The sequence below is a fragment of the Dermacentor silvarum genome, chromosome 6 (assembly GCF_013339745.2).
Source record: "Dermacentor silvarum isolate Dsil-2018 chromosome 6, BIME_Dsil_1.4, whole genome shotgun sequence".
In the NCBI taxonomy this organism is placed as follows: domain Eukaryota; kingdom Metazoa; phylum Arthropoda; class Arachnida; order Ixodida; family Ixodidae; genus Dermacentor; species Dermacentor silvarum.
The window spans coordinates 96,788,647-96,794,476 of NC_051159.1; the positions used below are offsets into that span (position 1 = coordinate 96,788,647).

Below are 5,830 nucleotides of genomic sequence, written 5' to 3' on the forward strand. Positions count from 1 at the left end.
GGGGAAGCGTTTTACGCCGAAGCTATATATGGCTAGTTTACCAGCAGATCGATGTCCGTAGACCAAAAAACGTGGGCTGATCCCGAAGATAGTGCAATCCCGGCCGACCTGCGGCAGAGGTTGAAGCAGGCTTCAAGCACTCCGCCAGCTCGCAAAAATAACTTCAATATATTGGGTTCAAATACAACCCGTAACATATAATAAGCTGATAAGAACAGATACTCCATTTTGACTCGCGTCGGCCATGTCTACGTTCGCACCATACACGTGTACACCGTCCCACGTATTCAAACTAGTGCGTACCAATCTGAGTGTCTTCGGTCTTCTGACGACATGCTCTACGTAGGCTCCTTCCCTCAGTTGTGCTCTGACTGTGAAATGGGTAGGCCGCGTGTTGTACGATCTGAAGAAGAACAGCGTGCCTACTAAGAACGACGGCGTAAACAGAAACGGGAACGGCCGCGGTGGCGGCGGAAGGAGACCACCGACGATGAGCGGGCCGCGGACGCCAACTGTAAGTGTGCTGCCCGCCAGGACCGCGAGGCGGAAAGAAATGCGAACCGTCCATGCGACCCCCATCCCAAAAATTTGGAACGTTTCACCGGAGCAACGGTCAACCACCACATGCACAGCTTCGCTGGTCATCCACCTTCACAGAGTGGAATGGCACTGAACTTTTTTCTTTGCGCCAACGTCTTTGTTTTTAGCATGAAAAAAAGCGCTTTCGTATTGGTATTGTTTATGTTTAAACTATTTTTCTGTAACCACTTCAATAGTTTAGTAACCGACAAGTTAGCACGGCCTTCAAGCCCGTCTGCAGTCGTCCCTGTTAAAATAAAGCTAGTGTCGTCCGCTTGGGTTATACATTTAGCGCTAGCAGCGGTTGAAATTATATCTTTAACGTATATATTAAAAAACGAAAGGGCAGAGAATACTACCTTGCGGCACTGCGCAATGCACTGGTAGTCTCTCGGAAAAAGATCCATCTAAATTGACGCTTTCATAACGATGCTCTGAATAGAACCTAATTAAGTCTGCAGCCTTCTCGCGGTAATCGTAACGTTCTAGTTTTCTAAACAAGAGTGCGTGATGAATATGGTCAAAGGCTTTTGTAAAGTCGATAAAGAGTCCAAGCATCAATATTTATGCTTCTATTCGGGTAATTGAAAAGGTACCCTTTTTAAACAAGTAAAGCAAATTCTGTGCCAGGCCCTTGCGGAAACCGTAATGAGATTCAACCAGTATGTTGTGGTTGTTGTCAAACTCGGTAAGTTGTTTGAGAATTAATTTCTCAAGGACCTTTGAAAAAACTGGAAGCAGTTAAATTGATAGATTGGTATCCATTTCACCCTTGCTGCTTCTTTCTTTTTTGTGTGTACTATGGAGACTCGAGCAGCTGTATTTCACTGGGAAAGGTACCTTGACTTAAACAATGTGTAAAAATGTGTACAACAAGGCATGGTGCTAAAAGCTGAGCAGCATAATTTATTGGCTTTGCTCAAATCCCATCGATATCTTTGGAGGCGCTGTTGTTTAAGCTTCCATTTGTATTTATTACATCATTTTCACTCAATATTTTAGCGTAGTATTTTTACTTAATTTTTCGTATATTTTACGGAAATAGCGTTATTTTTGCGCTGTCTTAATTAAGGAAGTTGAATGCTTGCTCTGCTGTAGTACTCACATATATAGTGTCGTTTGATTATCAACTCCAGAATTAACACGATAGATGCAAATTTAAGGTGACTTCGTCCGTGTTATCCGAAGTCTGCAAGCGCCGTGGTCAAAAACTATAGCACCTGTATTCACAACAAAAAATTATGCTAAATCTGTTCGTGAGAGCAGTCGTCAGTTAATCCTGACGTCGAACATAATATAGCCGAGGCAGTCGGCCAATGGCAAACAGCACTTACAAAGTGCTGTTACAAAGGCTTTGTGAATAGTGCCAATTTGGACAATTTGGATGAACACTGCACGGAACTCCCGTGTCGTCGTCTTCTGGTAGTCATATTGTCTGCGCGCTTTGTTTAGTAAGCTTTCTAAATTCTACCTTATATTTCTAGGCGCGCACCGTATCACGTCTTCTGGAACCGTAATGCTGCTTCAGTACATTTAAACGGTTGCTGCTTACCGAGTGACGCCAGTAGGAGAAGGCAGGATACTAACTAGGCAACTCCAGCCGTGCTGCGGCTCGATGACTATAACGCCAGGCTGGGGTGGAAACGTGTGCTAGAACTTAATCCCACTGGTTAGTAACGGGGGAACCGTCGCTGTACGCTAGCAGCCAATGCTCGCAAAATCTACTGATTTAGGGCGCTTTGACAGAGAAAAATGCGCAAGCTTTTCTCCACCTTTATTATTCGCGATTCCATATAGAGAAGTTCTACCGCGCAAAGCAACAACGTCAAGTGCCGTTGTTGAAAAGACCAGACCGGTCCCACTAAAACTTTGACTACATTTTCACTATTATTGTAGCATTGCGGTGGCCTCCAAAATGTAGCATGATATGATGTGGTTTATTACCTCTAAATAACATTGCGGCAGAACTTATCTCACGATTACGGTCAATGTTAGCGTGATTAGCAGCCAACCAATGTAGCGACACACTGTATTGCCGGAACGGGTCATGTATGAGGCATGTACTGCATCCGGACTCCTCTTTACTTGCTGGAACCACCCCACTATCCTATCTCGGGCTTCCCTTTGGATACATACATGCATACATACATACATACATACATTCTTACATACATACATACATACAAAACGTACATACATACATACATACATACATACATACATACATACATGCATACATGCATGCACACGTACATACATACATACATACATACATACATACATACATACATACATACATACATACATACATACATACATACATACATACATACATACATACATACATACATACATACATACATACATACATACATACATACATACATACCGCAGAGTGAGTGAGGTACCCCAATGATGGCATGGCATGATAAACTTTATTCAGGTCCTGAAGATCAACCCTTAGGATGACGCAGGCGGCTCCCACAATACTACGGTGTGAAAGCAGCAAAACAAGGTCATCGTGGCAGCTTGACCAGCCCGAACACGCTCAACAAATATTTTCCTTAAAACCTTTAATGGAACGCCGCAAGCATTTCTTCGAATATTTATTTCTGTTTTTTTTTTCTCCATTGCCTTGTCCTGCATATTTCGTTTACGAAACTGTTTTGTTCTACTCAACGCCACTGCCAATAACCTAGGGGTATTTCCGGTGCATCGATTTGCCTTGCTCTGCTCTTCCCATTCCACTTCGGTTTCCTCTCCCCGTTGGTTCTTCGTTTGTGTCGTCTCTCTTTCCCCCTTACCGAAGTGTAGGGTAGCGAACACTGGGCACGGCCTTGGTTAAACTCCCTGCCTTTCCGCCTTCTTCGTCTCTCTCTCTCTCTCCTGCAAAGTGCAGTCTTCCCCGCATGTATCCCGCCACATTGCATGGGTCGTCGCGTGCGACGCGAATCCCTTGTCGCCCGCCCGCCAGCCGTGACACGCGTCGTTGAAGCCGCACATATTCGGGGTGAACCCCGATGTCCTAGCCAGACACGCTGCTCGAGGGCCCGAGTTCTGCTTGCTTCGATATAAACCGTCCTGAGATCTCACTGGCGCGTCGCGCGCTGCTGCGTCCATGGTTGTTGCTCGCTTCTTTCGGCGCAAACTGGGTTGCGCTGCCGCTCGAGCGCGTCGACCATGCTGTCGCGGTGCTGTTGCGGTTAGTTGTTAGTGCGAGAGTCTGCAACAGACGTCCCTGGCAAATTCATGGCGGAGTCCTTTCGCTTCTCTATGTAATACACTTGTCTGCATCTTATGACAGGAAGCATCTTGCGAACGCACTTATGAGGGCGATGTACTGTGGTGCCTAAAAACAAAACAAAACAAAAAAAACCTTTGTGCCGCGGCGAACTTGGGTGATCTGTTGGGACTTGTGATTGCCAGATGTTCGTTCTGGCGTTTCTGTGTATGCTGTTGAAATATGATAGTTTCACCCTTTCTTTCTGTCTTCCACTATGTTTCGCTGGTGCTTTTTTTTTCTATATTAAATGTATCAAGTCTACAGTTTGCGCACATCATGTCTTCAGCTTTACAATCGTGTCGCACTATTTCGCACGCGTGGGTACATTCATACCATTTTTCGTACACTATAGGAGGAAAAAGAGAGGGAAAGGCACGGAGGTTAGCCAGTGTAAGTACGGGCTGGCTAACGGCTAAGAGAATAAAAGCTAATACACTAATAGAAGAGATAAAAAGTAGACAAAAAGTTCCCGCACTATTTCGATGTAACGCGCTAGAATATTCAGGATTCGTCGCACAAACCTCAAGTCCTTAAGTATCGTAGCAACGCGATTAAAGCCGTAAGTGCCGAAGCCGTTCGGTACCAGTGTACTGAAATTTTTTCCACTGTCAAGGGGGGATCATCCATTTTGCCACGCATGGTTCAAAGTGCTTTTCCTATCTTGCTGTAACGGGGTACAGTAACACAGGAGGTTCTTGATCGCCTCCTCGTAGCTTCAGTTGCCGCCAGCAGGACTGTCGGCCATTTCGAAGTGGAAGGAATAGGCATTCGCGAATGGCATGCCGAGCCATAGGCGGAGCAGAAGTGCTTCTTCAGCTTGTGGTATCCCGTGTGGAAGACGGACTTGTAGACGTGGGTCCAATTTGATCCACTGTGCCAATGTAGGGCTCACGCTCGAGCGAGTGAGGCCTTGTGGCTGCATCCGTCCTGGACAGTGCTATTGGTGTACACTGGGCACCATCGTACGCTATAATTGTTCGTAAGAACAGGCGCCGGACAATTGTGATACCGTGCCTGTCATTACACTAGCGATACCATGCTATTATCGATGGCGCTTAGCCATTGACAGACAGTTCCTATAGGAAGAAAACGTTTCGTGTATTCGGCCCATGATGGCACACTGTGGCATAAAGCTTGCAACACTGCTACCTTCGGCTTTTGGAATATGTCCTTCGAAGGATAGCTTTGTGGATGCCAGGACAATTCATGTTGAAGTATAGTGGATGTACTAAGCAAATGGCACAAAACCACTCGCAGAGATGCAGCAAGCATGATCTTTTTACAAGTGCTTGCAAGAGTCTGACGAAGTGCCTTTTCTTGCGCTGCCCAGCAGAACTGCACTGCAAGTAGCGGAAAGGAGCAAACGAGAAATCACGTCGAGTCTACTCGATCTCACGTACAGCTGTAATATTCGCGCAGCCTTGTTCATCGTTACGAGAATGCTTTACCTTGGTGCCGTCAACCAAAGTAATTACTAAGCGTTTACATTACGAAATCAGCGTTGACGCCTAGCGCCCATGAGCGGAACGCAAAAATGGTCTGCATTAGCCCGAAGCTTCAGCTTGTTCGCTCAGCTGTCCATTCGTATAGCACGAAATATCAGCGCGGACGTTAAAACGAAGATTTGGCGCTTTTCGAGATCCGAAATGGCTTGTTCGCGTCAGCTAACTAGATTAGTTCGAAGTTTATGGGACGTAGTGTGAGACCAGCAGTCATTCTTTTTTCTACAGCCTCGGCGATATTTCAATTCCTCTATCTCTCTTTATGTGTTCCCTCCTCTCCATCTAGCTCGTTATTTTTATTTTAATTGCATTGTCTATCTTTGTTGTGCTTGCCGTTAAACCGAGACTTATGGCAGCTGGTCTCGGAGATGGTACACAGCACAGCACGTATTGATCGGGACTTTATTTTTTATCCTGTTTTTATTCTTAGGTAAGGTATTTCACTGTCGCTGTTATGTTCCTTTGA

General features: G+C 45.5%; 1 pseudogene; it reads right to left on the minus strand.

Annotated features, from left to right (window-relative positions):
• Window positions 1-66: 66 nt before the first annotated feature.
• LOC119457194 (U2 spliceosomal RNA) lies at window positions 67-246 on the minus strand (annotated as a pseudogene).
• Between the last annotated feature and the right edge of the window lie 5,584 nt (window positions 247-5,830).